Source organism: Phoca vitulina, unplaced genomic scaffold (assembly GCF_004348235.1).
Source record: "Phoca vitulina isolate PV1807 unplaced genomic scaffold, GSC_HSeal_1.0 scaffold18, whole genome shotgun sequence".
Lineage (NCBI taxonomy): Eukaryota > Metazoa > Chordata > Mammalia > Carnivora > Phocidae > Phoca > Phoca vitulina.
The window spans coordinates 13,923,136-13,931,675 of record NW_022589721.1 but is presented as its reverse complement, the minus strand read 5'-3'; the positions used below and the strand labels follow the sequence as shown (position 1 = coordinate 13,931,675).

Below are 8,540 nucleotides of genomic sequence, written 5' to 3'. Positions count from 1 at the left end.
TCTACCTTTAATTAATTTAACCAATTAATTTAATTACCTGTCACGTTAATTCCATCCACCACTCTTGAGTGGTTCCCACTTCTCCTTCAGTGCCTTCTTTTTCCTGCTGTCCCATCTTTTGCCTCCTTCCTTCCTCCAACGCCCAAACGACAGACTGGTGAGGATGGAGGATAAGGGGGTGCTGGCTGAGCTGGAAGGTGGGGAGCCTGGTTAGACTTAGGCTTCCAGAGGAGCCCAACACAGATCCTGTCTAGAAAAAATATCAAATCAGTGATAAGAACTTTTATGAACTGTGTTACTATTTGTATTGCCAGCACTATTTTTAAAAACCATATTGTCTAGTATATCAAAATATGCATTTGAAAATATCTTAGCAGAGGTCTTGTACTATAGATCAGGAAACTGTGATGACCAGTCATTTTCAACCTGAAACACCTCTGAATAAAGCCGAGGGTCTCAAATAAATCAATGTAGTCTTATGCATAAATACTGACATACCATAAGTGTGCTTTTAAATTGTTTTTCCTTAGCTCTGGGCATCAAGAAAGCTTTAGCAACTGTCTCTGAAGCCAGATTCAAACCTGGGTTCTCAGACTGTTTACCTTTGTGCATTCTTAATAGAGGTCCACGAGAAGAGTATGTTGGCAAAATTTATTTTTGAAATGCTCAGTGAAACTAATTTAACTAACAGAGTTTGTTTTTGTTTTGTTCAAGACTTTCCAAGCCGTTAGCATGCTATGCCAGGGATTGTGAATCTTGGAGGGAGAACATAGCATGGAATGTTTCCCATAGTGATTTCACCATGGAGCCCCCAAACCCTTTTTTTTCCAAGGGCATCTGTAAGACTAGTTTTCTGGGGAACACGTTCTGGAGAGCACTAGTGAGAAGTATAAATCAGTGTGGATGATTTCTGTGTGAGAAACAGGAGCATTACACGTGACTCTTATGTGGGGGTGCATCCATGAATGAAAACTCAAAGACACCCAGGATCTTTAGGGGGCAGATTTGGAATGTGAAAGGAGAGAAAGCCGAGTGGAGAGATCCTGACTTTCCTTATAGTGCAAGAGAGAAGACAGGACATCAGGTTCCATTTGATAACTGGATCATAATTAACATGGAGTTAATTATAATAAGCAAGGGGTCAGAAAGATTTGATCACGAGGAAGAGAAGACATTGACACCATTTTCACATTAGCAGGATGGAATTAAACCTTTTAATTCTTTTTTTCTTCTTTGATTGTTTTACCTTTTCAAACTTTGAAATGGCAATTCCCAGCATACACTGTATTTATAACAGTTTATATATAACTACTAGCAGGTCTCCTTAGGTCCAGAGCTCAGCTTGCTAGGAGCACCTGCCCTTTTAGGAAAGAGAGCTGTTGGACTTTAGCACAGGTTGAAGCAAAACTGCAGAAATTTCAGAGCTATTGCTTCTGAATCTAGATTAAGCTGTTAAATTCTTTCTTGCAGAAATTGTTTACCACTCACTTTCTGTTGCAATTCCGTGTGGTGACAGCTGTAGGATATGCAGTTTCAGTGTTTTTCCTTAGACAGGCTGCTGTTGAGACAGATGTCATAGGGACATCTTTTTGTGTTTCCGGTTACAAGTGGTCAGAGCGACTGCTCAGGGTGACTGTTCTGAGTAGCTGCGGGTAGAGCCGTGACAACTCGGTATCAGTGCAGGATGAGCTCCGATCTGCAGCAGGCTCAGATCTCCATTCCCACGCCAATGATTTTACACCTTTCAATTCCCTATAAGTAACTGAACTAATTACTTAAACAGTCCTTTTGAAAATGGGTTCATTTGTTGGCTTAATGGCTTAAGATGCATTCTTTGCAAATTCAGCCCTGAGGGCCCAATCAGAAGATGAAATACGTCTGTCTTGGCCACTGCAGGAATTGATTAAAGAAGGCGTTTGCTTGCTTGCTGGTACCCTGTCCAATAGGAATTAAAATGCAAACAAGATGTTGTCCTTAACTTGAGTGATTTTGATGGAGAGGTTTTTCTCCCTCTAAAGTGGGAGTGACTGAGGCCAGTTCAAAGGAGAATCTTAGTTTTAAAAAAAAATTTGAAAAGTTTTTCAAAAAGATATTATTTTGACCCAGACCTAAGTGCTTCCAAATATGTCAGCTTTGCATGGGTTGGAATGAAAATTATTTGGGTGCAAAGATTGTATGGCCACGTAAAGTTGGGCCAGGCTACCCAGGGTCCTTTCTCCATAAAAATGTGGGGCAGGATTGGATTATCTAGAAAGTATCTTGGTCACCGGACTCTGATGGAAACTATGGTGAGTGAGCTTTCCGTCTTCTTGCAGCTCCAAATGAGACAAGAGAAAGGTGGCGCCTCAGGACTCCATGTGAAGTATGGCTCTGAAGACCCTCACTTGCCTCTTCTACATCCTAGCATCTCCTCTGGGATTGTGAACTCTGCTCTGCTTCTCAGTTCAGTCTAATCCATGGTGTTTGAGCGCACTCTGGCACAGAGACAGAAGTCAGGACTCTGTGAGTTGCAAGTTACAGAAGCCATATTCAAATTGATATTTTAAAAGATTTCATTTATTTATTTGACAGAGAGAGAGAGAGAGCACAAGTAGGAGGAACAACAGGCACGGGAGAGGGAGAGGCAGGCTCCCTGCTGAGCAAGGACCCAGTGCGGGGCTCGATCCCAGGACCCTGGGATCATGACCTGAGCCGAAGGCAGAGGCTTAACCGACTGAGCCACCCAGGTGCCCCCCAAATTGATTTTAAAAGGACAATAATAACAGTAACAACCCTGAGAGAGAGAGAGAGAGAGAGAGAGAGAGGGAGAGAGAGAAATGTTATTGTCCGTTGTAAAAAGCTTGTACTAAAAAGTACAAGTGTAATTTCCTTCAGACATAGCTGTATCCGAATGCTAAAATGTTTTCAGGAACCTGTCTTTGTTTTCTCCTGGCTCTTGTCCTCTGCTTTGGCTTCATTCCCTAGCAGGCTGTCCCTTCATGAAAGAAAAGTGGCCACCAGTCTCTCGAGGCTTATTTTCCATCAGTTCAGCAACCCCAATGGAAAGTGAGTGTTTCTTTCTTCTTAAGTCCCAAGATTCATTTAACATTCCTCAAGCCACTGGAAGGAAGGACAGCAGCGGGCAAGGCGGGTGAAACCTCTGCCCTTTCTGGTCGCCACCTCACTGGAGTAACTAAGGTGGGGTGTGTGTCCCTGAATCAGTTACTTTGTTCAGAGGACTGGAGACTCCTGCTGCCATCCAGCAAAGCTCATATATTGGAGGACAGCTCTGCCTTGTCCCCAGTATCTCACTATCTAAATGATACTTTCTATTCCTCTCTTCATCCTCAGGCTAGCACTGCATAGGGCAACCTCATCATCTTCTCCAGCTTAGACAATAATGATAATGATAATGATAGTAAATCCTTGTTGAATGTCTTTGCATACATGAACACATATAATCTGCATCACAACCCGTGGATTACATGGGCCCTTTATGATGTCCATTTTAAAGATGAATGAACTGAGGTACAGAGAGGTAGGGGTGTTGCCATACTGCCCAGGTTCCAGGGAACTGTGAGGCTGGTACTTACTGAGGATAACCTGACAGTACACCTCTCCCTTGCCCCCATCTGATTCCTTTCTTTTAGCAAGGGCAAAGGTGATCTAGAGAGAGTTAAAGGGAGAAAGTATGTCATCTCTTCTGTGCGGCAATCCCATAGGATGTATTTCACCTCATGTAATAGGTATGTTTCTGAAGTAGGTTTGAACTCTCCCACAAATCAATTCCTCCTTTCCCTTTAGAGTTTTTGCTAAAACACCTGATGAGTATCATAGACTCTTCCACTGTCATGGAATTTTCTTGAATGAACAATGACTTAAGACGATTGGATCCAATTGGTTGGGGCTTGAGAGTCTTTTTATGCGATGGTAACTAATGCTCCAATGGGTGCTTGTTAAAGATGGGTTCTTACCTATAAGCCATTTAGCTCATCCTAATAGGTAAGTTGACTCCATTTTTATTACTACTCTGCTTGTGTGTGAATAGAATCAGCTGCCCTCTGATCTACTTGAAAGGAATAGTATTGCTTTACATTATTTGTTGTGAACTTTTAATATTGTTTTTCTTAGCTAGGAATCATATCAGTTTTTTCCTGGCCTATCTGTAAAGGTCACTTATATTCTTGTGATGCTTTTTACTAGGATGAACTTGAACTGAAGATTAATAAATGTAATGCTATTCTAGTTGGGTTTTATGCAACCAGGTGACAACACTGTCTTGAAGTGGCCAATTACTGAGCCTCTCTACTAGTTAATAATGAGAAAATGAGAAGTAGATTGTTAGATACCCACTGGCTTTGACCTACTCTTTAAACTGTTGATTCTAGCCACTGATTTTCGTACATTATTGATACAGGAGACTATTTCGATGTACAATAAGCCAGTTGACAAATGTAAGGTACTAACCCAAATGAGTAATCATCTTGTAGCACATTAAAATAATTTTGTCCTTCTTAAGACTTTTAGAAGAGGCAGACAAATGGTTTTCAAGAAGAACTTATGTTTGTCAATTGATTAGAAACATGGAGGATATGTCCATTCTTCCTTTAAAAAAGTTGATGTTTCTCGGAGCTTTTGAAACAGAAGATAGAATGCCCTTGACCATCAGCTCATCCATTTCAGAGGCTGTCATTCTCTGGGTAGAGTTCAAGATTTGTTATGTTTGGTGGTCCTTTGTAGCCTCCTCAGAGTAGAATAGATTTTCAAATCACAAATCACCAGGCAGGTACCAAACTGAATGTGAAAATCAATGACCCATCATCATCACAAGCTTATAGAGGAGTAGAGCACTGCAGGGAAGGACATGCTTGAAGAACAGACAGGTTGGCTTTATTTACTTCTTTCTCTCTCTGCCTTCTGCTCCCACTACCCTGATCTGCCGTTGACATGTGTCAGTGAATTTAAGTCAAGTAATAATCTATATGCAGCTTCTAAGTCCTTTCCTCCGTTTTAGGTTAGCAGAGGCTTCTGCATTGAACAACTTTCCCTCCTTCATAGAGATCCCTCTTGCCATCCTCATTTACATAGGGTATGCCTTATGTCTTCATCCCCCCAACAGCTTCCTGTGACCCTGGAGCTCTGTTGGCAAAAAACTGAACACTGTTCTTTAAGATCTTCTACTAGAAGCCTGAGGCTGCACAATAGGAAAATCCGTTTCTTCTGTTATTATTTGTAACAAGACTTACTGTTTCTGGGAACACTTTCTACGTGCAGGCACCGTGGTAGCATTTTTGAACCTTGTCTCATAAGATTCTCTGGAGGTACCTACGAGGTGGGCATCATTACTCCCATCTTACAGATAAGGAGGCAGAACTTCAGAGAAATGAAGTCACTTGTGTAAAGCGATTTCAGACCAGACCTATACTCTCATCCACAGCACAAAATGAAATTAGAGACTCACAGTTTTCACCCAGACTGAAATGTCCCTCTCAGAAGTGAATTGGAAAATCCCTCTTGATGGGAATTTTTAGCTTTTATTTAGTTTTTTAAAATAAGTTTAGCTTTTTTTTTTTTTAGCCTTTTAGAATAAGTTTTTAATTTTAGAATAGTTTTAGACTTAAGGAAAAGTTGCAAGGATAGTACAGAGAACTCCCATATCCCCTGAAACCAGTTTCCCCTACTGTTAGTATCTTACATTAATATGACACATTTGTCACAACTAATGAACCAATATTGTTACATTATTATTCACTAAATTTCTGTAATTTATTTGTATTTCTTCAGTTTTTGCCTAATGTCCTTTCTATGTCTCAGAATCCTATCCAGAATAACACTATTTTATTTTGTTATCATGTCTCTTTAGACTCTTCTGGACTTTGACAGTTTCTCAGACTTCCCTTGTTTTTGATGACCTTGACAGTTTTGAGGAGTACTGATCAGATATTTTGTAGAATGTCTTTTAGTGTGGGTTTGTCTGTTGATTTTCTCTGGGATCTCTTTTGACTGTTAAACAAATGCATGATAGCATCATCAGGAGAGTTTCTTGAATAAGCTTTATACTGTCAAAGCCTAGGCATGGAGATGAAAGTATGAATTCTTCTGTGCTATTCCATGGTCAGTTTTAAATGGGCCATTTAGGAAAAGTGCACATATATACAGCAAGGACAGCTACATTGTTTTGGATGAATGAATAGAAGGACACATTTCGTAAGAAATCCTTCACTGCAGAAATCTCTCTCTCTGACACACACACACACACACACACACACCAGGTATTTATAAAGAAGTTAAAGATTTACAGAATAATAAGGTAGGTGAGGCCATGATTTGAGTTAATGGTAAAACTGTTTTGTAAATAGCATGTTCATGGCCAACAAAAACAGATGTCCATATAACAATTTGGAGCCATCCAATGCATAAAGCAATTTGTAGATAATCTCCTAAGCAGATATAGTATCAAAATGTATTCATTGTCAATTAGATGTACATCCAGGCTGTATGTCTAATTGACCAGTTAATTTCCAGGCTGTCTCAGGAGCTACTAAACATGATTTAAAATGGAACCCTTGGCACCACACCTCAGAATGATCTAATGTTGATAAACAGAAGAACAGATTCCTTTGCTTGTTCAAGGAACATAGAGTTCAATGTGCTGTGTTCTGTATGCAAAATCAGGTGCCTCATCAAGCTGTTGTTGACTCAGTCTGAATTGGTAATGTAATGGTGTATTAATATATCATCCCCATTTGAATGGCTGGCAACTAAAACTATTATTTAAAAAAGGCATATTTCACAAAAATTGAAGACATGGCTATGAGACCCCAAATGTCCAATCACATCAAAGAAAAAACCATATCATTGAAGCTTTTTATGATGGTTCTATAAAACACACCTGATTTTGGCCATTTGAGTGAGTGACAAAGTCTTTCTTCTTCATTTCACAGCTTCCAGAAAATTCTGTCTCAACTCTTGGTGTCCATTTAAAAGCTCCTCTCAACTTCACCACTGGACCATGTCTATTATCTCCCACTCTGATAACTGCAGATAAAAATATTCCAATTTCTTTTTTAAAAGAGGAAGAATATGCATTAGAATAAGTAGACAAGATTCATTAAAACAGGATTATGATACTTTTAAGCAGAAGTCAAGGTGATTTTTCTTAACATCCTACTGACAGTGCTGGGTTTCCATACACACTCTTCTGCCACCGCTCCCCAGTGGCCCTTGGCTCCAGGTGTGCCCGTTATTCTCGAATGCAGCCAGAGAGAGAGTCAGAAGAGGTGGGGGCCTCTGATGGTTGAGCAACATGAGGGCTTTATCCTCCATTAAGGACTCTAAATTTTCTTTATGGGACTTGGGTTTTGAAGCCCCTCATCCTCTGGAAGCCTGCACTGCATCAGAAGTTGGAAGCAGTTTGTTATTGATTGCAGCTGCATCCTTGTTTGGCAGAGGAAGAAGGGTGTAGAAAGCAAATGTGGTCCCATTTGGCAAGAACACATTCCAGGTGAACAACAATCAGGAAAGATGCCCAGAGGCAAGGTTACAAGGCACGGAGACAGAACTGACAGTCCCAGGATAGATAATAAGTGCCTTGTCCTTTAAAGCGAACCTCCCTCTCTAAAGTATTGGGAACCAAAAACGGCTTCCTGTGTACCCAGATACTCTTTACTTATTAGGACCTAGGGCAAATGCATGCATTTGTGTGTGTGTGTGTGTGTGTGTGGTGTGTGTGTGTGTGTGTGTGTGTGTGAACACTCATGTGTTACAAGTCCTTCACAGGCTTGCCTAACCTCCACACACACTTGTGTTTTAGAGGCTCATTCTATTTCACACATATTATCAATTGCTCTCTCACTTGATTTAGAGGAAACAAGCATTAATGTGTCTGTGCTCCCCTACCTATCTCCACATCTGAACTGGGCCTATAGAATGGTATTTGGGGATGATTAACCTTAGAGGTATTAACCACTCACAAAACCCCCCAAAATTCTTGATTTGATGATCTCTCCTTTGGCTGAGGCACAAGTTTGAAATTTTTCCTGCAGGGTTTGAGTGATTTATGTATTGAGAACTTAACTGCCAACTCAGCAAGCACATCACAGTGGAGGAGTTTTTTTGTAGAAGAATAACAACTCTTTAAGATAGAGCAATGACCTGATTTCTTTGTTAAAAACAAAAAGTCCCAAAATGTATGCCATTTCCTGGAGGGAATGGCAATAGAAGTCAGGAGGGCTTTGGGTTAAATGTGGGAGATTACACATAGGTGTGTATCTTTCCTGCTTGAAATGTCTCTAAAACTGAGTAAGGGAATTTATAAAGTAGAAACTAATCAGAACCAAGAGGGCTAAGGAAGGTGAAAATAGGAGGCAAAGGATAGTAACAGATTTTTGAAAAATGGGCAGTGGATTAAGGAGTGGTAACTAACTTACAAAGCAGAGGAAGTTACACGCTGAGTGCCCACGGATGCAGGTACTGCATGATCTAGACATTCAGCATCTCGGCAAGTGGGAGAAGGGCATAGGACTAAAGACAGATGGATTGATAGAAAATGTTGTGCTAAT

At 40.4% G+C, this 8,540-nt stretch overlaps 1 long non-coding RNA gene across 1 annotated transcript in view; it reads left to right on the top strand.

Annotated features, from left to right (window-relative positions):
- Window positions 1-2,338: 2,338 nt before the first annotated feature.
- LOC116639539 overlaps window positions 2,339-8,540 on the top strand; it is a 267,061-nt gene continuing 260,859 nt past the window's right edge. The window contains exon 1 of the long non-coding RNA XR_004300867.1: window positions 2,339-2,502. This is a non-coding gene — a long non-coding RNA (uncharacterized LOC116639539). The remainder of the gene's footprint in view (window positions 2,503-8,540) is intronic.